The following is a 23,713-nucleotide window of genomic DNA, read 5'->3' on the forward strand; positions in this document are numbered from 1 at the left end:
CGCTCCTTGGTGCGCACCATGGTGCCCACCAGGGCGCGCAACCCCGCCGAAGGTGCACGCGAGGTGCGCACCCGGGGCAAACCGGGCTCCGACTTCGTGCACGCCATGGTGCGCACCGCGGCGAAGGTGCGCACCCGGGGCAAACCGGGCTCCGACTTCGTGCACGCCGCACCTTGGAGCACACTTCGGAGCGCTCCTTGGTGCGCACCAGGGCGCGCAACCCAGCCGAGGTGCCCACCCCGGCGAAGGTGCACGCGAGGTGCGTACCCGGGGCAAACCGGGCTCCGACTTCGTGCACGCCGCACCTTGGAGCACACTTCGGAGCGCTCCTTGGTGCGCACCATGGTGCCCACCAGGCCGCGCAACCCAGCCAAGGTGTGCGCACCAAGGTGCACGCGAGGTGCGCACCCGGGGCAAACCGGGGTCCGACTTCGTGCACGCCGCACCTTGGAGCACACATCGGGGCGCTCCCGGGTTCGCACCGGCGTTGCGCACCGTGGTGGGCACCTCGGAGCACACCAAGGTGGGCAGCGAGGTGCGCACCTTTGATGCGATGCCTTCACTAATTTCCATAAAAGGCAAAAAAAAAACGAGATTTTAAAATTTCCGTTTTGAAAGATAGTGAGAAAAAGGGAATGCTGGTGCCATCTTGAGCCCGCCCTGGTGCGCAGCCCAGCCAAGGTGTGCGCACCAAGGTGCCCACCCTGGCGAAGGTGCGCGCCCGGGCAATTAACCCAACTTCCAACTTCGCGCGCGCCAGGGTGGGAGCGCACCCAACAACCGGGCCTGGGAAGAGCCAATGCGAGAAACCCCACCAAACGCTCTGACAAAAAAAGAGGGGGCGCTCCAGTAACCCCGCTTCGGAGCGCACCCTGGGCAAACCCAGCCAAGGTGCCCACCCCGGCCAAGGTGCAGGCGAGGTGCGCACCCGGGGCAAACCGGGCTCCGACAACGTGCACGCCGCACCTTGGAGCACACTTCGTAGCGCTCCCGGGTGCGCACCTCAGAGCACACCAAGGTGGGCAGCGAGGTGCGCACCTTTGATGCGCTGCCTTCACTAATTTCCAGAAAAGGCAAAAAAAAAAGGAGATTTTAAAATTTCCGTTTTGAAAGATAGTGAAAAAAACGGAACGCGCGTGCCATCTTGAGCCCGCCCTGGTGCGCAGCCCAGGTAAGGTGCCCACCCTGGCAAAGGTGCGCACCCGGGCAATTAACCCTACTTCCGACTTCGTGCGCGCCAGGGTGGCAACCGGGCCTCGGAAGAGCCAATGCGAGAAACCCCACCAAACGCTCCGACAAAAAAAGAGGCGGCGCTCCAATAACCCCGCTTCGGAGCGCAGCCGGGGCAAACCCAGCCAAGGTGCCCACCCCGACGAAGGTGCACGCGAGGTGCGCACCCGGGGCAAACCGGGCTCCGACAACGTGCACGCAGCACCTTGGAGCACACTTCGAAGCACTCCCGGGTGCCCACCGGCGTTGCGCACCGTGGTGGGCAGCGAGGTGCGCACCTTTGATGCGCTGCCTTCACTAATTTCCAGAAAAAGGCAAAAAAAAATGAGATTTCAAAATTTCCGTTTTGAAAGATAGTGAAAAAAAAGGAACGCGGGTGCCATCTTGAGCCCGCCCTGGTGCGCAGCCCAGGCAAGGCATGCGCACCAAGGTGCCCACCCGAGGTGCACACCCGGGGCAAACCGGGCTCCGACTTCGTGCAGGCCGCACCTTGGAGCACACTTCGGAGCGCTCCTTGGTGCGCACCATGGTGCCCACCAGGGCGCGCAACCCAGCCAAGGTCTGCACACTAAGGTGCCCACCCCGGCGAAGGTGCACGCGAGGTGCGCACCCGGGGCAAACCGGGCTCCGACTTCGTGCACGCCATGGTGCCCACCGCGGCGAAGGTGCACGCGAGGTGCGCACCCGGGGCAAACCGGGCTCCGACTTCGTGCACGCCGCACCTTGGAGCACACTTCGGAGCGCTCCTTGGTGCGCACCATGGTGCCCACCAGGGCGCGCAACCCAGCCAAGGTGTGCGCACCAAGGTGCACGCGAGGTGCGCACCCGGGGCAAACCGGGGTCCGACTTCGTGCACGCCGCACCTTGGAGCACACATCGGAGCGCTCCCAGGTTCGCACCAGCGTTGCGCACCTTTGATGCGCTGCCTTCACTAATTTCCAGAAAAGGCAAAAAAAAACGATATTTTAAAATTTCCGTTCTGAAAGATAGTGAAAAAAACGGAACGCGGGTGCCATCTTGAGCCCTTCCTGGTGCGCAGCCCAGGCAAGTTGTGCGCACCAAGGTGCCCACCCTGGCGGAGGTGCGCGCCCGGGGCAAACCGGGCTCCGACTTCGTGCACTGCATGGTGCCCACCAAGGCGCGCAACCCAGCCAAGGTGCCCACCGCAGCGAAGGTGCACGCGAGGTGCACACCCGGGGCAAACCGGGCTCCGACTTCGTGCACGCCGCACCTTGGAGCACACTTCAGAGCGCTCCTTGGTGCGCACCAGGGCGCGCAACCCAGCCGAGGTGCCCACCCCGGCGAAGGTGCACGCGAGGTGCGCACCCGGGGCAAACCGGGCTCCGACTTCGTGCACGCCATGGTGCCCACCGCGGCGAAGGTGCGCACCCGGGGCAAACCGGGCTCCGACTTCGTGCACGCCGCACCTTGGAGCACACTTCGGAGCGCTCCTTGGTGCGCACCATGGTGCCCACCAGGCCGCGCAACCCAGCCAAGGTGTGCGCACCAAGGTGCACGCGAGGTGCGCACCCGGGGCAAACCGGGGTCCGACTTCGTGCACGCCGCACCTTGGAGCACACATCGGGGCGCTCCCGGGTTCGCACCGGCGTTGCGCACCGTGGTGGGCACCTCGGAGCACACCAAGGTGGGCAGCGAGGTGCGCACCTTTGATGCGATGCCTTCACTAATTTCCATAAAAGGCAAAAAAAAAACGAGATTTTAAAATTTCCGTTTTGAAAGATAGTGAGAAAAAGGGAATGCTGGTGCCATCTTGAGCCCGCCCTGGTGCGCAGCCCAGCCAAGGTTTGCGCACCAAGGTGCCCACCCTGGCGAAGGTGCGCGCCCGGGCAATTAACCCAACTTCCAACTTCGCGCGCGCCAGGGTGGGAGCGCACCCAACAACCGGGCCTGGGAAGAGCCAATGCGAGAAACCCCACCAAACTCTCTGACAAAAAAAGAGGGGGCGCTCCAGTAACCCCGCTTCGGAGCGCACCCTGGGCAAACCCAGCCAAGGTGCCCACCCCGGCCAAGGTGCAGGCGAGGTGCGCACCCGGGGCAAACCGGGCTCCGACAACGTGCACGCCGCACCTTGGAGCACACTTCGTAGCGCTCCCGGGTGCGCACCTCAGAGCACACCAAGGTGGGCAGCGAGGTGCGCACCTTTGATGCGCTGCCTTCACTAATTTCCAGAAAAGGCAAAAAAAAAAGGAGATTTTAAAATTTCCGTTTTGAAAGATAGTGAAAAAAACGGAACGCGCGTGCCATCTTGAGCCCGCCCTGGTGCGCAGCCCAGGTAAGGTGCCACCCTGGCAAAGGTGCGCACCCGGGCAATTAACCCTACTTCCGACTTCGTGCGCGCCAGGGTGGCAACCGGGCCTCGGAAGAGCCAATGCGAGAAACCCCACCAAACGCTCCGACAAAAAAAGAGGCGGCGCTCCAATAACCCCGCTTCGGAGCGCAGCCGGGGCAAACCAAGCCAAGGTGCCCACCCCGACGAAGGTGCACGCGAGGTGCGCACCCGGGGCAAACCGGGCTCCGACAACGTGCACGCAGCACCTTGGAGCACACTTCGAAGCACTCCCGGGTGCCCACCGGCGTTGCGCACCGTGGTGGGCAGCGAGGTGCGCACCTTTGATGCGCTGCCTTCACTAATTTCCAGAAAAAGGCAAAAAAAAATGAGATTTTAAAATTTCCGTTTTGAAAGATAGTGAAAAAAAAGGAACGCGGGTGCCATCTTGAGCCCGCCCTGGTGCGCAGCCCAGGCAAGGCATGCGCACCAAGGTGCCCACCCGAGGTGCACACCCGGGGCAAACCGGGCTCCGACTTCGTGCAGGCCGCACCTTGGAGCACACTTCGGAGCGCTCCTTGGTGCGCACCATGGTGCCCACCAGGGCGCACCCGAGGCAAACCGGGCTCCGACTTCGTGCACGCCGCACCTTGGAGCACACATCGGAGCGCTCCCAGGTTTGCACCAGCGTTGCGCACCTTTGATGCGCTGCCTTCACTAATTTCCAGAAAAGGCAAAAAAAAACGATATTTTAAAATTTCCGTTCTGAAAGATAGTGAAAAAAACGGAACGCGGGTGCCATCTTGAGCCCTTCCTGATGCGCAGCCCAGGCAAGTTGTGCGCACCAAGGTGCCCACCCTGGCGGAGGTGCGCGCCCGGGGCAAACCGGGCTCCGACTTCGTGCACTGCATGGTGCCCACCAAGGCGCGCAACCCAGCCAAGGTGCCCACCGCAGCGAAGGTGCACGCGAGGTGCGCACCCGAGGTGCACACCCGGGGCAAACCGGGCTCCGACTTCGTGCACGCCGCACCTTGGAGCACACTTCAGAGCGCTCCTTGGTACGCACCAGGGCGCGCAACCCAGCCAAGGTGCTCACCCCGGCGAAGGTGCACGCGAGGTGCGCACCCGGGGCAAACCGGGCTCGGACTTCGTGCACGCCGCACCTTGGAGCACACATCGGAGCGCTCCCGGGTTCGCACCAGCATTGCGCACCTTTGATGCGCTGCCTTCACTAATTTCCAGAAAAGGCAAAAAAAAGAAAAAAATGAGATTTTAAAATTTCCGTTTTGAAAGATAGTGAAAAAAACGGAACGCGGGTGCCATCTTGAGCCCGCCCTGGTGTGCAGCCCAGGCAAGTTGTGCGCACCAAGGCACCCACCCTGGCCAAGGTGGGTCACGGGGTGGGTCCTAGGGTGGGTAACGGGGTGGGTACTAAGGTGCGTGCCAAGGTGGGTCATAGGGTGGGTGCCAAGGTGGGCACCAGGGTGGGTGTGCACCAACCCTAGCCAGGGTAGGTCACGGGGTGGTTGTCGGGGTGGGCGTCAAGGAGCCAAGGTGGGTGGCAAGTAGCCAAGTTGCGTGCCAAGGTGGGTGTCGGGGTGGGTGCCAAGGAACCAAGGTGGGTGTCTGGGTGGGTGCCGAGGTGGGAGCCAGGGTGGGTCCCAAGGTGAGTGCAAAGGTGGGTGCCAGGGTCAAGGTGAGTGCCAATGTGGGTTCCAAGGTGCCAGGGTCAGGGTGAGTGCCAATGTGGGTTCAAAGGTGCTAAGTTGGGTGCGAGGTTGGGTGCGAGGGTGGGTGGGTGCCAAGGTGTGCTAGGTGGAAGCCCGGGTGGGTCGGCATCCCATGGGTGTCGAGTTGGGTGCCTGATGGGTGCTTCTTGTCAAGTTTTAGTCGTCGGGACTCATTTCGAGCCTTAGAGGTCGTTTCTTGTCCGGTTGCCCTGTCTTCGACCTGGGAACCCAATTTTGGTCCTCGGGTCCCATTTTTTTTTGTCTCGCATCCCACTTTTGGCCTGTGGCCTTTTCGGGGTCGATTCTCGTTTTGGGCATCAGAGCATGTTTCTTCTCCTAAAACCCAATATTTGTTTATTAAGTCTCGGAACACATTTTTGTTCTCGTGGACCCATCATGGGTCTTGGAACGCATTTGTGGTCCTTGGGTCCCATTTTGCATCCCGAAACTTGTGTTTTGGTGCTTGATCCCTATTTTGGGTGCCCACCTTGCACCAAGTGCGCACCCGGGGCAAACCGAGCGCCTTGGTGCACCGGGGCAAGATCGAGCGTGCACCCGAGGCGCCCCGAACATGCACCAAGGTGCACTCGGCCCACATGTGAGCGCAGGTCGTTGCGCCCGAGGTGGTGTGTGGGCACCGCGTTGCAGACGGGACACTGCACGCACACGACGCCCCCTCCAGGTGCACGCACGTAGGCCGGGCCGGGTGCACACCCGACGCCCTAGCAAGGTGCGCGCACCCGGGCAGGGCTCACACTTGGCGAACGGGGCGCACTTCGCGAGGGAGGGTGTGCACCTCGACGGGGGTGGGTGGCCGGGGTGGATTCGCACGTGGGTCGCGGTTTGCTAAGTACACACTGCGACAAGCTCATAACGGGTGCGATCATACCAGCGTTAGTGCACCGGATCCCATCAGAACTCCGCAGTTAAGCGCGCTTGGGCCGGAGTAGTACTGGGATGGGTGACCTCCCGGGAAGTCCCGGTGTTGCACCCTTTTTTAGTTTTTCGCCGGGCGTCGCAATGCTATTTGAATAAACCTTTTGCCCGTTTGCGTTCTCGTCGGGGCCGGGCCGGGCCGGGGTGCGCTGCCCGCACTACCGCGCGCGCGGGGGCGACACCGAGCGCGCACCCGAGGCGCCCCGAGCACACAGGCCACGGTGCAACCCGGGCGTTGTGCGCGCACCCCGGTGCGCCCGAGGTGCTGCGCGCGCACCCAGGTGAAATCGGTGTGCACCTCGGCCAGTGCGCGCTCGGTCGAGTCGCGCACGTTGGCCAAGGTGCACGGTGATGTTTCTTACTCTAAGGTTCCGCACCAGACGCCCGGGACAGGTGAGCGAAGCTGGGCGGGGCCGGGTGCGCGGCCGGGGCAGGTGCACGCAGCTGGAGAGAGCTTTGGAGCACACTTCGGAGCGCACCAATGATGCGCTCCATTCAAAAGTTTCCTGAAAAGGCAAAAAAAGTTGAGATTATAGAATTTCCCACTTGAGAGATTGTAAAAAAAAAAAATTTAAAATGAAGGAAACGCGGGTGCCAAGGTGTGCGCAGCCCAGCCAAGGTGTGCGCACCAAGGCGCCCACCCTGGCGAAGGTGCACGCAAGGTGCGCACCCGAGGCAAACCGGACAATTAACCCAACTTTCGACTTCGCGCGCACCTTGGAGCGCACTTCGGAGCGCTCCTTGGTGCGCACCAATCTTGGGCACCTCGGAGTGCACCATGGCGCCCACCAAGGTGCGCACCCGGGGCAAACCGAGCTCCGACTTCGTGCGCACCTTGGAGCGCACGAAAGGTGCGCACCATGGCGCCCACCAAGGTGCGCAGCCCAGCCAAGGCGTGCGCATCAAGGTGCGCACCCTGGCGAAGGTGCGCACCCGGGGCAAACCGAGCTCCGACTTCGTGCGCACCTTGGAGCGCACAAAAGGTGCGCAACCCAGCCAAGGTGTGCGCACCCCGGTCAAACCGAGCTCCGAATCGTGCGCACCAGAGGTGCACGCCATCGTGCGCACCTTGGAGCACACTTCGGAGCCCTCCTTGGTGCGCGCCGATGTTGCGCACCTCGGAGCGCACCCGGGGAAAACAATGCAATTAACCCGACTTTCGACTTCGTGGGCACCTCGGAGCGCTCTCGGGTTCGCACCTCGGAGCACACCGAGGTGCGCACCTTTGATGCGCTGCCTTCACCAATTTCCAGAAAAGGCAAGAAAACATTGAGAAGGTGTGCGCACCGAGGTGCCCACCCTGGCGAAGGTGCACGCGAGGTGCGCACCCGGGGCAAACCGGGCTCCGACTTCGTGCACGCCGCACCTTGGAGCACACTTCGGAGCGCTCCTTGGTGCGCACCAGGGCGCGCAACCCAGCCGAGGTGCCCACCCCGGCGAAGGTGCACGCGAGGTGCGCACCCGGGGCAAACCGGGCTCCGACTTCGTGCACGCCATGGTGCCCACCGCGGCGAAGGTGCACGCGAGGTGCGCACCCGGGGCAAACCGGGCTCCGACTTCGTGCACGCCGCACCTTGGAGCACACTTCGGAGCGCTCCTTGGTGCGCACCATGGTGCCCACCAGGGCGCGCAACCCCGCCGAAGGTGCACGCGAGGTGCGCACCCGGGGCAAACCGGGCTCCGACTTCGTGCACGCCGCACCTTGGAGCACACTTCGGAGCGCTCCTTGGTGCGCACCATGGTGCCCACCAGGGCGCGCAACCCCGCCGAAGGTGCACGCGAGGTGCGCACCCGGGGCAAACCGGGCTCCGACTTCGTGCACGCCATGGTGCGCACCGCGGCGAAGGTGCGCACCCGGGGCAAACCGGGCTCCGACTTCGTGCACGCCGCACCTTGGAGCACACTTCGGAGCGCTCCTTGGTGCGCACCAGGGCGCGCAACCCAGCCGAGGTGCCCACCCCGGCGAAGGTGCACGCGAGGTGCGTACCCGGGGCAAACCGGGCTCCGACTTCGTGCACGCCGCACCTTGGAGCACACTTCGGAGCGCTCCTTGGTGCGCACCATGGTGCCCACCAGGCCGCGCAACCCAGCCAAGGTGTGCGCACCAAGGTGCACGCGAGGTGCGCACCCGGGGCAAACCGGGGTCCGACTTCGTGCACGCCGCACCTTGGAGCACACATCGGGGCGCTCCCGGGTTCGCACCGGCGTTGCGCACCGTGGTGGGCACCTCGGAGCACACCAAGGTGGGCAGCGAGGTGCGCACCTTTGATGCGATGCCTTCACTAATTTCCATAAAAGGCAAAAAAAAAACGAGATTTTAAAATTTCCGTTTTGAAAGATAGTGAGAAAAAGGGAATGCTGGTGCCATCTTGAGCCCGCCCTGGTGCGCAGCCCAGCCAAGGTGTGCGCACCAAGGTGCCCACCCTGGCGAAGGTGCGCGCCCGGGCAATTAACCCAACTTCCAACTTCGCGCGCGCCAGGGTGGGAGCGCACCCAACAACCGGGCCTGGGAAGAGCCAATGCGAGAAACCCCACCAAACGCTCTGACAAAAAAAGAGGGGGCGCTCCAGTAACCCCGCTTCGGAGCGCACCCTGGGCAAACCCAGCCAAGGTGCCCACCCCGGCCAAGGTGCAGGCGAGGTGCGCACCCGGGGCAAACCGGGCTCCGACAACGTGCACGCCGCACCTTGGAGCACACTTCGTAGCGCTCCCGGGTGCGCACCTCAGAGCACACCAAGGTGGGCAGCGAGGTGCGCACCTTTGATGCGCTGCCTTCACTAATTTCCAGAAAAGGCAAAAAAAAAAGGAGATTTTAAAATTTCCGTTTTGAAAGATAGTGAAAAAAACGGAACGCGCGTGCCATCTTGAGCCCGCCCTGGTGCGCAGCCCAGGTAAGGTGCCCACCCTGGCAAAGGTGCGCACCCGGGCAATTAACCCTACTTCCGACTTCGTGCGCGCCAGGGTGGCAACCGGGCCTCGGAAGAGCCAATGCGAGAAACCCCACCAAACGCTCCGACAAAAAAAGAGGCGGCGCTCCAATAACCCCGCTTCGGAGCGCAGCCGGGGCAAACCCAGCCAAGGTGCCCACCCCGACGAAGGTGCACGCGAGGTGCGCACCCGGGGCAAACCGGGCTCCGACAACGTGCACGCAGCACCTTGGAGCACACTTCGAAGCACTCCCGGGTGCCCACCGGCGTTGCGCACCGTGGTGGGCAGCGAGGTGCGCACCTTTGATGCGCTGCCTTCACTAATTTCCAGAAAAAGGCAAAAAAAAATGAGATTTTAAAATTTCCGTTTTGAAAGATAGTGAAAAAAAAGGAACGCGGGTGCCATCTTGAGCCCGCCCTGGTGCGCAGCCCAGGCAAGGCATGCGCACCAAGGTGCCCACCCGAGGTGCACACCCGGGGCAAACCGGGCTCCGACTTCGTGCAGGCCGCACCTTGGAGCACACTTCGGAGCGCTCCTTGGTGCGCACCATGGTGCCCACCAGGGCGCGCAACCCAGCCAAGGTCTGCACACCAAGGTGCCCACCCCGGCGAAGGTGCACGCGAGGTGCGCACCCGGGGCAAACCGGGCTCCGACTTCGTGCACGCCATGGTGCCCACCGCGGCGAAGGTGCACGCGAGGTGCGCACCCGGGGCAAACCGGGCTCCGACTTCGTGCACGCCGCACCTTGGAGCACACTTCGGAGCGCTCCTTGGTGCGCACCATGGTGCCCACCAGGGCGCGCAACCCAGCCAAGGTGTGCGCACCAAGGTGCACGCGAGGTGCGCACCCGGGGCAAACCGGGGTCCGACTTCGTGCACGCCGCACCTTGGAGCACACATCGGAGCGCTCCCAGGTTCGCACCAGCGTTGCGCACCTTTGATGCGCTGCCTTCACTAATTTCCAGAAAAGGCAAAAAAAAACGATATTTTAAAATTTCCGTTCTGAAAGATAGTGAAAAAAACGGAACGCGGGTGCCATCTTGAGCCCTTCCTGGTGCGCAGCCCAGGCAAGTTGTGCGCACCAAGGTGCCCACCCTGGCGGAGGTGCGCGCCCGGGGCAAACCGGGCTCCGACTTCGTGCACTGCATGGTGCCCACCAAGGCGCGCAACCCAGCCAAGGTGCCCACCGCAGCGAAGGTGCACGCGAGGTGCACACCCGGGGCAAACCGGGCTCCGACTTCGTGCACGCCGCACCTTGGAGCACACTTCAGAGCGCTCCTTGGTGCGCACCAGGGCGCGCAACCCAGCCGAGGTGCCCACCCCGGCGAAGGTGCACGCGAGGTGCGCACCCGGGGCAAACCGGGCTCCGACTTCGTGCACGCCATGGTGCCCACCGCGGCGAAGGTGCGCACCCGGGGCAAACCGGGCTCCGACTTCGTGCACGCCGCACCTTGGAGCACACTTCGGAGCGCTCCTTGGTGCGCACCATGGTGCCCACCAGGCCGCGCAACCCAGCCAAGGTGTGCGCACCAAGGTGCACGCGAGGTGCGCACCCGGGGCAAACCGGGGTCCGACTTCGTGCACGCCGCACCTTGGAGCACACATCGGGGCGCTCCCGGGTTCGCACCGGCGTTGCGCACCGTGGTGGGCACCTCGGAGCACACCAAGGTGGGCAGCGAGGTGCGCACCTTTGATGCGATGCCTTCACTAATTTCCATAAAAGGCAAAAAAAAAACGAGATTTTAAAATTTCCGTTTTGAAAGATAGTGAGAAAAAGGGAATGCTGGTGCCATCTTGAGCCCGCCCTGGTGCGCAGCCCAGCCAAGGTTTGCGCACCAAGGTGCCCACCCTGGCGAAGGTGCGCGCCCGGGCAATTAACCCAACTTCCAACTTCGCGCGCGCCAGGGTGGGAGCGCACCCAACAACTGGGCCTGGGAAGAGCCAATGCGAGAAACCCCACCAAACTCTCTGACAAAAAAAGAGGGGGCGCTCCAGTAACCCCGCTTCGGAGCGCACCCTGGGCAAACCCAGCCAAGGTGCCCACCCCGGCCAAGGTGCAGGCGAGGTGCGCACCCGGGGCAAACCGGGCTCCGACAACGTGCACGCCGCACCTTGGAGCACACTTCGTAGCGCTCCCGGGTGCGCACCTCAGAGCACACCAAGGTGGGCAGCGAGGTGCGCACCTTTGATGCGCTGCCTTCACTAATTTCCAGAAAAGGCAAAAAAAAAAGGAGATTTTAAAATTTCCGTTTTGAAAGATAGTGAAAAAAACGGAACGCGCGTGCCATCTTGAGCCCGCCCTGGTGCGCAGCCCAGGTAAGGTGCCACCCTGGCAAAGGTGCGCACCCGGGCAATTAACCCTACTTCCGACTTCGTGCGCGCCAGGGTGGCAACCGGGCCTCGGAAGAGCCAATGCGAGAAACCCCACCAAACGCTCCGACAAAAAAAGAGGCGGCGCTCCAATAACCCCGCTTCGGAGCGCAGCCGGGGCAAACCAAGCCAAGGTGCCCACCCCGACGAAGGTGCACGCGAGGTGCGCACCCGGGGCAAACCGGGCTCCGACAACGTGCACGCAGCACCTTGGAGCACACTTCGAAGCACTCCCGGGTGCCCACCGGCGTTGCGCACCGTGGTGGGCAGCGAGGTGCGCACCTTTGATGCGCTGCCTTCACTAATTTCCAGAAAAAGGCAAAAAAAAATGAGATTTTAAAATTTCCGTTTTGAAAGATAGTGAAAAAAAAGGAACGCGGGTGCCATCTTGAGCCCGCCCTGGTGCGCAGCCCAGGCAAGGCATGCGCACCAAGGTGCCCACCCGAGGTGCACACCCGGGGCAAACCGGGCTCCGACTTCGTGCAGGCCGCACCTTGGAGCACACTTCGGAGCGCTCCTTGGTGCGCACCATGGTGCCCACCAGGGCGCACCCGAGGCAAACCGGGCTCCGACTTCGTGCACGCCGCACCTTGGAGCACACATCGGAGCGCTCCCAGGTTCGCACCAGCGTTGCGCACCTTTGATGCGCTGCCTTCACTAATTTCCAGAAAAGGCAAAAAAAAACGATATTTTAAAATTTCCGTTCTGAAAGATAGTGAAAAAAACGGAACGCGGGTGCCATCTTGAGCCCTTCCTGATGCGCAGCCCAGGCAAGTTGTGCGCACCAAGGTGCCCACCCTGGCGGAGGTGCGCGCCCGGGGCAAACCGGGCTCCGACTTCGTGCACTGCATGGTGCCCACCAAGGCGCGCAACCCAGCCAAGGTGCCCACCGCAGCGAAGGTGCACGCGAGGTGCGCACCCGAGGTGCACACCCGGGGCAAACCGGGCTCCGACTTCGTGCACGCCGCACCTTGGAGCACACTTCAGAGCGCTCCTTGGTACGCACCAGGGCGCGCAACCCAGCCAAGGTGCTCACCCCGGCGAAGGTGCACGCGAGGTGCGCACCCGGGGCAAACCGGGCTCGGACTTCGTGCACGCCGCACCTTGGAGCACACATCGGAGCGCTCCCGGGTTCGCACCAGCATTGCGCACCTTTGATGCGCTGCCTTCACTAATTTCCAGAAAAGGCAAAAAAAAGAAAAAAATGAGATTTTAAAATTTCCGTTTTGAAAGATAGTGAAAAAAACGGAACGCGGGTGCCATCTTGAGCCCGCCCTGGTGTGCAGCCCAGGCAAGTTGTGCGCACCAAGGCACCCACCCTGGCCAAGGTGGGTCACGGGGTGGGTCCTAGGGTGGGTAACGGGGTGGGTACTAAGGTGCGTGCCAAGGTGGGTCATAGGGTGGGTGCCAAGGTGGGCACCAGGGTGGGTGTGCACCAACCCTAGCCAGGGTAGGTCACGGGGTGGTTGTCGGGGTGGGCGTCAAGGAGCCAAGGTGGGTGGCAAGTAGCCAAGTTGCGTGCCAAGGTGGGTGTCGGGGTGGGTGCCAAGGATCCAAGGTGGGTGCCAAGGAACCAAGGTGGGTGTCTGGGTGGGTGCCGAGGTGGGAGCCAGGGTGGGTCCCAAGGTGAGTGCAAAGGTGGGTGCCAGGGTCAAGGTGAGTGCCAATGTGGGTTCCAAGGTGCCAGGGTCAGGGTGAGTGCCAATGTGGGTTCAAAGGTGCTAAGTTGGGTGCGAGGTTGGGTGCGAGGGTGGGTGGGTGCCAAGGTGTGCTAGGTGGAAGCCCGGGTGGGTCGGCATCCCATGGGTGTCGAGTTGGGTGCCTGATGGGTGCTTCTTGTCAAGTTTTAGTCGTCGGGACTCATTTCGAGCCTTAGAGGTCGTTTCTTGTCCGGTTGCCCTGTCTTCGACCTGGGAACCCAATTTTGGTCCTCGGGTCCCATTTTTTTTTGTCTCGCATCCCACTTTTGGCCTGTGGCCTTTTCGGGGTCGATTCTCGTTTTGGGCATCAGAGCATGTTTCTTCTCCTAAAACCCAATATTTGTTTATTAAGTCTCGGAACACATTTTTGTTCTCGTGGACCCATCATGGGTCTTGGAACGCATTTGTGGTCCTTGGGTCCCATTTTGCATCCCGAAACTTGTGTTTTGGTGCTTGATCCCTATTTTGGGTGCCCACCTTGCACCAAGTGCGCACCCGGGGCAAACCGAGCGCCTTGGTGCACCGGGGCAAGATCGAGCGTGCACCCGAGGCGCCCCGAACATGCACCAAGGTGCACTCGGCCCACATGTGAGCGCAGGTCGTTGCGCCCGAGGTGGTGTGTGGGCACCGCGTTGCAGACGGGACACTGCACGCACACGACGCCCCCTCCAGGTGCACGCACGTAGGCCGGGCCGGGTGCACACCCGACGCCCTAGCAAGGTGCGCGCACCCGGGCAGGGCTCACACTTGGCGAACGGGGCGCACTTCGCGAGGGAGGGTGTGCACCTCGACGGGGGTGGGTGGCCGGGGTGGATTCGCACGTGGGTCGCGGTTTGCTAAGTACACACTGCGACAAGCTCATAACGGGTGCGATCATACCAGCGTTAGTGCACCGGATCCCATCAGAACTCCGCAGTTAAGCGCGCTTGGGCCGGAGTAGTACTGGGATGGGTGACCTCCCGGGAAGTCCCGGTGTTGCACCCTTTTTTAGTTTTTCGCCGGGCGTCGCAATGCTATTTGAATAAACCTTTTGCCCGTTTGCGTTCTCGTCGGGGCCGGGCCGGGCCGGGGTGCGCTGCCCGCACTACCGCGCGCGCGGGGGCGACACCGAGCGCGCACCCGAGGCGCCCCGAGCACACAGGCCACGGTGCAACCCGGGCGTTGTGCGCGCACCCCGGTGCGCCCGAGGTGCTGCGCGCGCACCCAGGTGAAATCGGTGTGCACCTCGGCCAGTGCGCGCTCGGTCGAGTCGCGCACGTTGGCCAAGGTGCACGGTGATGTTTCTTACTCTAAGGTTCCGCACCAGACGCCCGGGACAGGTGAGCGAAGCTGGGCGGGGCCGGGTGCGCGGCCGGGGCAGGTGCACGCAGCTGGAGAGAGCTTTGGAGCACACTTCGGAGCGCACCAATGATGCGCTCCATTCAAAAGTTTCCTGAAAAGGCAAAAAAAGTTGAGATTATAGAATTTCCCACTTGAGAGATTGTAAAAAAAAAAAATTTAAAATGAAGGAAACGCGGGTGCCAAGGTGTGCGCAGCCCAGCCAAGGTGTGCGCACCAAGGCGCCCACCCTGGCGAAGGTGCACGCAAGGTGCGCACCCGAGGCAAACCGGACAATTAACCCAACTTTCGACTTCGCGCGCACCTTGGAGCGCACTTCGGAGCGCTCCTTGGTGCGCACCAATCTTGGGCACCTCGGAGTGCACCATGGCGCCCACCAAGGTGCGCACCCGGGGCAAACCGAGCTCCGACTTCGTGCGCACCTTGGAGCGCACGAAAGGTGCGCACCATGGCGCCCACCAAGGTGCGCAGCCCAGCCAAGGCGTGCGCATCAAGGTGCGCACCCTGGCGAAGGTGCGCACCCGGGGCAAACCGAGCTCCGACTTCGTGCGCACCTTGGAGCGCACAAAAGGTGCGCAACCCAGCCAAGGTGTGCGCACCCCGGTCAAACCGAGCTCCGAATCGTGCGCACCAGAGGTGCACGCCATCGTGCGCACCTTGGAGCACACTTCGGAGCCCTCCTTGGTGCGCGCCGATGTTGCGCACCTCGGAGCGCACCCGGGGAAAACAATGCAATTAACCCGACTTTCGACTTCGTGGGCACCTCGGAGCGCTCTCGGGTTCGCACCTCGGAGCACACCGAGGTGCGCACCTTTGATGCGCTGCCTTCACCAATTTCCAGAAAAGGCAAGAAAACATTGAGAAGGTGTGCGCACCGAGGTGCCCACCCTGGCGAAGGTGCACGCGAGGTGCGCACCCGGGGCAAACCGGGCTCCGACTTCGTGCACGCCGCACCTTGGAGCACACTTCGGAGCGCTCCTTGGTGCGCACCAGGGCGCGCAACCCAGCCGAGGTGCCCACCCCGGCGAAGGTGCACGCGAGGTGCGCACCCGGGGCAAACCGGGCTCCGACTTCGTGCACGCCATGGTGCCCACCGCGGCGAAGGTGCACGCGAGGTGCGCACCCGGGGCAAACCGGGCTCCGACTTCGTGCACGCCGCACCTTGGAGCACACTTCGGAGCGCTCCTTGGTGCGCACCATGGTGCCCACCAGGGCGCGCAACCCCGCCGAAGGTGCACGCGAGGTGCGCACCCGGGGCAAACCGGGCTCCGACTTCGTGCACGCCGCACCTTGGAGCACACTTCGGAGCGCTCCTTGGTGCGCACCATGGTGCCCACCAGGGCGCGCAACCCCGCCGAAGGTGCACGCGAGGTGCGCACCCGGGGCAAACCGGGCTCCGACTTCGTGCACGCCATGGTGCGCACCGCGGCGAAGGTGCGCACCCGGGGCAAACCGGGCTCCGACTTCGTGCACGCCGCACCTTGGAGCACACTTCGGAGCGCTCCTTGGTGCGCACCAGGGCGCGCAACCCAGCCGAGGTGCCCACCCCGGCGAAGGTGCACGCGAGGTGCGTACCCGGGGCAAACCGGGCTCCGACTTCGTGCACGCCGCACCTTGGAGCACACTTCGGAGCGCTCCTTGGTGCGCACCATGGTGCCCACCAGGCCGCGCAACCCAGCCAAGGTGTGCGCACCAAGGTGCACGCGAGGTGCGCACCCGGGGCAAACCGGGGTCCGACTTCGTGCACGCCGCACCTTGGAGCACACATCGGGGCGCTCCCGGGTTCGCACCGGCGTTGCGCACCGTGGTGGGCACCTCGGAGCACACCAAGGTGGGCAGCGAGGTGCGCACCTTTGATGCGATGCCTTCACTAATTTCCATAAAAGGCAAAAAAAAAATGAGATTTTAAAATTTCCGTTTTGAAAGATAGTGAGAAAAAGGGAATGCTGGTGCCATCTTGAGCCCGCCCTGGTGCGCAGCCCAGCCAAGGTGTGCGCACCAAGGTGCCCACCCTGGCGAAGGTGCGCGCCCGGGCAATTAACCCAACTTCCAACTTCGCGCGCGCCAGGGTGGGAGCGCACCCAACAACCGGGCCTGGGAAGAGCCAATGCGAGAAACCCCACCAAACGCTCTGACAAAAAAAGAGGGGGCGCTCCAGTAACCCCGCTTCGGAGCGCACCCTGGGCAAACCCAGCCAAGGTGCCCACCCCGGCCAAGGTGCAGGCGAGGTGCGCACCCGGGGCAAACCGGGCTCCGACAACGTGCACGCCGCACCTTGGAGCACACTTCGTAGCGCTCCCGGGTGCGCACCTCAGAGCACACCAAGGTGGGCAGCGAGGTGCGCACCTTTGATGCGCTGCCTTCACTAATTTCCAGAAAAGGCAAAAAAAAAAGGAGATTTTAAAATTTCCGTTTTGAAAGATAGTGAAAAAAACGGAACGCGCGTGCCATCTTGAGCCCGCCCTGGTGCGCAGCCCAGGTAAGGTGCCCACCCTGGCAAAGGTGCGCACCCGGGCAATTAACCCTACTTCCGACTTCGTGCGCGCCAGGGTGGCAACCGGGCCTCGGAAGAGCCAATGCGAGAAACCCCACCAAACGCTCCGACAAAAAAAGAGGCGGCGCTCCAATAACCCCGCTTCGGAGCGCAGCCGGGGCAAACCCAGCCAAGGTGCCCACCCCGACGAAGGTGCACGCGAGGTGCGCACCCGGGGCAAACCGGGCTCCGACAACGTGCACGCAGCACCTTGGAGCACACTTCGAAGCACTCCCGGGTGCCCACCGGCGTTGCGCACCGTGGTGGGCAGCGAGGTGCGCACCTTTGATGCGCTGCCTTCACTAATTTCCAGAAAAAGGCAAAAAAAAATGAGATTTTAAAATTTCCGTTTTGAAAGATAGTGAAAAAAAAGGAACGCGGGTGCCATCTTGAGCCCGCCCTGGTGCGCAGCCCAGGCAAGGCATGCGCACCAAGGTGCCCACCCGAGGTGCACACCCGGGGCAAACCGGGCTCCGACTTCGTGCAGGCCGCACCTTGGAGCACACTTCGGAGCGCTCCTTGGTGCGCACCATGGTGCCCACCAGGGCGCGCAACCCAGCCAAGGTCTGCACACTAAGGTGCCCACCCCGGCGAAGGTGCACGCGAGGTGCGCACCCGGGGCAAACCGGGCTCCGACTTCGTGCACGCCATGGTGCCCACCGCGGCGAAGGTGCACGCGAGGTGCGCACCCGGGGCAAACCGGGCTCCGACTTCGTGCACGCCGCACCTTGGAGCACACTTCGGAGCGCTCCTTGGTGCGCACCATGGTGCCCACCAGGGCGCGCAACCCAGCCAAGGTGTGCGCACCAAGGTGCACGCGAGGTGCGCACCCGGGGCAAACCGGGGTCCGACTTCGTGCACGCCGCACCTTGGAGCACACATCGGAGCGCTCCCAGGTTCGCACCAGCGTTGCGCACCTTTGATGCGCTGCCTTCACTAATTTCCAGAAAAGGCAAAAAAAAACGATATTTTAAAATTTCCGTTCTGAAAGATAGTGAAAAAAACGGAACGCGGGTGCCATCTTGAGCCCTTCCTGGTGCGCAGCCCAGGCAAGTTGTGCGCACCAAGGTGCCCACCCTGGCGGAGGTGCGCGCCCGGGGCAAACCGGGCTCCGACTTCGTGCACTGCATGGTGCCCACCAAGGCGCGCAACCCAGCCAAGGTGCCCACCGCAGCGAAGGTGCACGCGAGGTGCACACCCGGGGCAAACCGGGCTCCGACTTCGTGCACGCCGCACCTTGGAGCACACTTCAGAGCGCTCCTTGGTGCGCACCAGGGCGCGCAACCCAGCCGAGGTGCCCACCCCGGCGAAGGTGCACGCGAGGTGCGCACCCGGGGCAAACCGGGCTCCGACTTCGTGCACGCCATGGTGCCCACCGCGGCGAAGGTGCGCACCCGGGGCAAACCGGGCTCCGACTTCGTGCACGCCGCACCTTGGAGCACACTTCGGAGCGCTCCTTGGTGCGCACCATGGTGCCCACCAGGCCGCGCAACCCAGCCAAGGTGTGCGCACCAAGGTGCACGCGAGGTGCGCACCCGGGGCAAACCGGGGTCCGACTTCGTGCACGCCGCACCTTGGAGCACACATCGGGGCGCTCCCGGGTTCGCACCGGCGTTGCGCACCGTGGTGGGCACCTCGGAGCACACCAAGGTGGGCAGCGAGGTGCGCACCTTTGATGCGATGCCTTCACTAATTTCCATAAAAGGCAAAAAAAAAACGAGATTTTAAAATTTCCGTTTTGAAAGATAGTGAGAAAAAGGGAATGCTGGTGCCATCTTGAGCCCGCCCTGGTGCGCAGCCCAGCCAAGGTTTGCGCACCAAGGTGCCCACCCTGGCGAAGGTGCGCGCCCGGGCAATTAACCCAACTTCCAACTTCGCGCGCGCCAGGGTGGGAGCGCACCCAACAACCGGGCCTGGGAAGAGCCAATGCGAGAAACCCCACCAAACTCTCTGACAAAAAAAGAGGGGGCGCTCCAGTAACCCCGCTTCGGAGCGCACCCTGGGCAAACCCAGCCAAGGTGCCCACCCCGGCCAAGGTGCAGGCGAGGTGCGCACCCGGGGCAAACCGGGCTCCGACAACGTGCACGCCGCACCTTGGAGCACACTTCGTAGCGCTCCCGGGTGCGCACCTCAGAGCACACCAAGGTGGGCAGCGAGGTGCGCACCTTTGATGCGCTGCCTTCACTAATTTCCAGAAAAGGCAAAAAAAAAAGGAGATTTTAAAATTTCCGTTTTGAAAGATAGTGAAAAAAACGGAACGCGCGTGCCATCTTGAGCCCGCCCTGGTGCGCAGCCCAGGTAAGGTGCCACCCTGGCAAAGGTGCGCACCCGGGCAATTAACCCTACTTCCGACTTCGTGCGCGCCAGGGTGGCAACCGGGCCTCGGAAGAGCCAATGCGAGAAACCCCACCAAACGCTCCGACAAAAAAAGAGGCGGCGCTCCAATAACCCCGCTTCGGAGCGCAGCCGGGGCAAACCAAGCCAAGGTGCCCACCCCGACGAAGGTGCACGCGAGGTGCGCACCCGGGGCAAACCGGGCTCCGACAACGTGCACGCAGCACCTTGGAGCACACTTCGAAGCACTCCCGGGTGCCCACCGGCGTTGCGCACCGTGGTGGGCAGCGAGGTGCGCACCTTTGATGCGCTGCCTTCACTAATTTCCAGAAAAAGGCAAAAAAAAATGAGATTTTAAAATTTCCGTTTTGAAAGATAGTGAAAAAAAAGGAACGCGGGTGCCATCTTGAGCCCGCCCTGGTGCGCAGCCCAGGCAAGGCATGCGCACCAAGGTGCCCACCCGAGGTGCACACCCGGGGCAAACCGGGCTCCGACTTCGTGCAGGCCGCACCTTGGAGCACACTTCGGAGCGCTCCTTGGTGCGCACCATGGTGCCCACCAGGGCGCACCCGAGGCAAACCGGGCTCCGACTTCGTGCACGCCGCACCTTGGAGCACACATCGGAGCGCTCCCAGGTTCGCACCAGCGTTGCGCACCTTTGATGCGCTGCCTTCACTAATTTCCAGAAAAGGCAAAAAAAAACGATATTTTAAAATTTCCGTTCTGAAAGATAGTGAAAAAAACGGAACGCGGGTGCCATCTTGAGCCCTTCCTGATGCGCAGCCCAGGCAAGTTGTGCGCACCAAGGTGCCCACCCTGGCGGAGGTGCGCGCCCGGGGCAAACCGGGCTCCGACTTCGTGCACTGCATGGTGCCCACCAAGGCGCGCAACCCAGCCAAGGTGCCCACCGCAGCGAAGGTGCACGCGAGGTGCGCACCCGAGGTGCACACCCGGGGCAAACCGGGCTCCGACTTCGTGCACGCCGCACCTTGGAGCACACTTCAGAGCGCTCCTTGGTACGCACCAGGGCGCGCAACCCAGCCAAGGTGCTCACCCCGGCGAAGGTGCACGCGAGGTGCGCACCCGGGGCAAACCGGGCTCGGACTTCGTGCACGCCGCACCTTGGAGCACACATCGGAGCGCTCCCGGGTTCGCACCAGCATTGCGCACCTTTGATGCGCTGCCTTCACTAATTTCCAGAAAAGGCAAAAAAAAGAAAAAAATGAGATTTTAAAATTTCCGTTTTGAAAGATAGTGAAAAAAACGGAACGCGGGTGCCATCTTGAGCCCGCCCTGGTGTGCAGCCCAGGCAAGTTGTGCGCACCAAGGCACCCACCCTGGCCAAGGTGGGTCACGGGGTGGGTCCTAGGGTGGGTAACGGGGTGGGTACTAAGGTGCGTGCCAAGGTGGGTCATAGGGTGGGTGCCAAGGTGGGCACCAGGGTGGGTGTGCACCAACCCTAGCCAGGGTAGGTCACGGGGTGGTTGTCGGGGTGGGCGTCAAGGAGCCAAGGTGGGTGGCAAGTAGCCAAGTTGCGTGCCAAGGTGGGTGTCGGGGTGGGTGCCAAGGATCCAAGGTGGGTGCCAAGGAACCAAGGTGGGTGTCTGGGTGGGTGCCGAGGTGGGAGCCAGGGTGGGTCCCAAGGTGAGTGCAAAGGTGGGTGCCAGGGTCAAGGTGAGTGCCAATGTGGGTTCCAAGGTGCCAGGGTCAGGGTGAGTGCCAATGTGGGTTCAAAGGTGCTAAGTTGGGTGCGAGGTTGGGTGCGAGGGTGGGTGGGTGCCAAGGTGTGCTAGGTGGAAGCCCGGGTGGGTCGGCATCCCATGGGTGTCGAGTTGGGTGCCTGATGGGTGCTTCTTGTCAAGTTTTAGTCGTCGGGACTCATTTCGAGCCTTAGAGGTCGTTTCTTGTCCGGTTGCCCTGTCTTCGACCTGGGAACCCAATTTTGGTCCTCGGGTCCCATTTTTTTTTGTCTCGCATCCCACTTTTGGCCTGTGGCCTTTTCGGGGTCGATTCTCGTTTTGGGCATCAGAGCATGTTTCTTCTCCTAAAACCCAATATTTGTTTATTAAGTCTCGGAACACATTTTTGTTCTCGTGGACCCATCATGGGTCTTGGAACGCATTTGTGGTCCTTGGGTCCCATTTTGCATCCCGAAACTTGTGTTTTGGTGCTTGATCCCTATTTTGGGTGCCCACCTTGCACCAAGTGCGCACCCGGGGCAAACCGAGCGCCTTGGTGCACCGGGGCAAGATCGAGCGTGCACCCGAGGCGCCCCGAACATGCACCAAGGTGCACTCGGCCCACATGTGAGCGCAGGTCGTTGCGCCCGAGGTGGTGTGTGGGCACCGCGTTGCAGACGGGACACTGCACGCACACGACGCCCCCTCCAGGTGCACGCACGTAGGCCGGGCCGGGTGCACACCCGACGCCCTAGCAAGGTGCGCGCACCCGGGCAGGGCTCACACTTGGCGAACGGGGCGCACTTCGCGAGGGAGGGTGTGCACCTCGACGGGGGTGGGTGGCCGGGGTGGATTCGCACGTGGGTCGCGGTTTGCTAAGTACACACTGCGACAAGCTCATAACGGGTGCGATCATACCAGCGTTAGTGCACCGGATCCCATCAGAACTCCGCAGTTAAGCGCGCTTGGGCCGGAGTAGTACTGGGATGGGTGACCTCCCGGGAAGTCCCGGTGTTGCACCCTTTTTTAGTTTTTCGCCGGGCGTCGCAATGCTATTTGAATAAACCTTTTGCCCGTTTGCGTTCTCGTCGGGGCCGGGCCGGGCCGGGGTGCGCTGCCCGCACTACCGCGCGCGCGGGGGCGACACCGAGCGCGCACCCGAGGCGCCCCGAGCACACAGGCCACGGTGCAACCCGGGCGTTGTGCGCGCACCCCGGTGCGCCCGAGGTGCTGCGCGCGCACCCAGGTGAAATCGGTGTGCACCTCGGCCAGTGCGCGCTCGGTCGAGTCGCGCACGTTGGCCAAGGTGCACGGTGATGTTTCTTACTCTAAGGTTCCGCACCAGACGCCCGGGACAGGTGAGCGAAGCTGGGCGGGGCCGGGTGCGCGGCCGGGGCAGGTGCACGCAGCTGGAGAGAGCTTTGGAGCACACTTCGGAGCGCACCAATGATGCGCTCCATTCAAAAGTTTCCTGAAAAGGCAAAAAAAGTTGAGATTATAGAATTTCCCACTTGAGAGATTGTAAAAAAAAAAAATTTAAAATGAAGGAAACGCGGGTGCCAAGGTGTGCGCAGCCCAGCCAAGGTGTGCGCACCAAGGCGCCCACCCTGGCGAAGGTGCACGCAAGGTGCGCACCCGAGGCAAACCGGACAATTAACCCAATTTTCGACTTCGCGCGCACCTTGGAGCGCACTTCGGAGCGCTCCTTGGTGCGCACCAATCTTGGGCACCTCGGAGTGCACCATGGCGCCCACCAAGGTGCGCACCCGGGGCAAACCGAGCTCCGACTTCGTGCGCACCTTGGAGCGCACGAAAGGTGCGCACCATGGCGCCCACCAAGGTGCGCAGCCCAGCCAAGGCGTGCGCATCAAGGTGCGCACCCTGGCGAAGGTGCGCACCCGGGGCAAACCGAGCTCCGACTTCGTGCGCACCTTGGAGCGCACAAAAGGTGCGCAACCCAGCCAAGGTGTGCGCACCCCGGTCAAACCGAGCTCCGAATCGTGCGCACCAGAGGTGCACGCCATCGTGCGCACCTTGGAGCACACTTCGGAGCCCTCCTTGGTGCGCGCCGATGTTGCGCACCTCGGAGCGCACCCGGGGAAAACAATGCAATTAACCCGACTTTCGACTTCGTGGGCACCTCGGAGCGCTCTCGGGTTCGCACCTCGGAGCACACCGAGGTGCGCACCTTTGATGCGCTGCCTTCACCAATTTCCAGAAAAGGCAAGAAAACATTGAGAAGGTGTGCGCACCGAGGTGCCCACCCTGGCGAAGGTGCACGCGAGGTGCGCACCCGGGGCAAACCGGGCTCCGACTTCGTGCACGCCGCACCTTGGAGCACACTTCGGAGCGCTCCTTGGTGCGCACCAGGGCGCGCAACCCAGCCGAGGTGCCCACCCCGGCGAAGGTGCACGCGAGGTGCGCACCCGGGGCAAACCGGGCTCCGACTTCGTGCACGCCATGGTGCCCACCGCGGCGAAGGTGCACGCGAGGTGCGCACCCGGGGCAAACCGGGCTCCGACTTCGTGCACGCCGCACCTTGGAGCACACTTCGGAGCGCTCCTTGGTGCGCACCATGGTGCCCACCAGGGCGCGCAACCCCGCCGAAGGTGCACGCGAGGTGCGCACCCGGGGCAAACCGGGCTCCGA

The 23,713-nt window shown here is 62.8% G+C and overlaps 3 non-coding genes across 3 annotated transcripts; all 3 read left to right on the forward strand.

The window, feature by feature from the left end:
* The first annotated feature begins 6,122 nt into the window (after positions 1–6,122).
* On the forward strand, positions 6,123–6,241 carry LOC131868661 (5S ribosomal RNA). The gene has a single exon (XR_009367108.1). It is a non-coding gene; the product is annotated as a 5S ribosomal RNA (ribosomal RNA).
* A 7,804-nt stretch (positions 6,242–14,045) lies between these two features.
* On the forward strand, positions 14,046–14,164 carry LOC131868662 (5S ribosomal RNA). Its single transcript, XR_009367109.1, has one exon. It is a non-coding gene; the product is annotated as a 5S ribosomal RNA (ribosomal RNA).
* Positions 14,165–21,968: 7,804 nt separating this feature from the next.
* Positions 21,969–22,087, forward strand: LOC131868663 (5S ribosomal RNA). Its single transcript, XR_009367110.1, has one exon. It is a non-coding gene; the product is annotated as a 5S ribosomal RNA (ribosomal RNA).
* The last annotated feature ends 1,626 nt before the right edge of the window (positions 22,088–23,713 follow it).

The sequence above is a fragment of the Cryptomeria japonica genome, unplaced genomic scaffold, assembly GCF_030272615.1.
Source record: "Cryptomeria japonica unplaced genomic scaffold, Sugi_1.0 HiC_scaffold_212, whole genome shotgun sequence".
Taxonomy (NCBI): domain Eukaryota; kingdom Viridiplantae; phylum Streptophyta; class Pinopsida; order Cupressales; family Cupressaceae; genus Cryptomeria; species Cryptomeria japonica.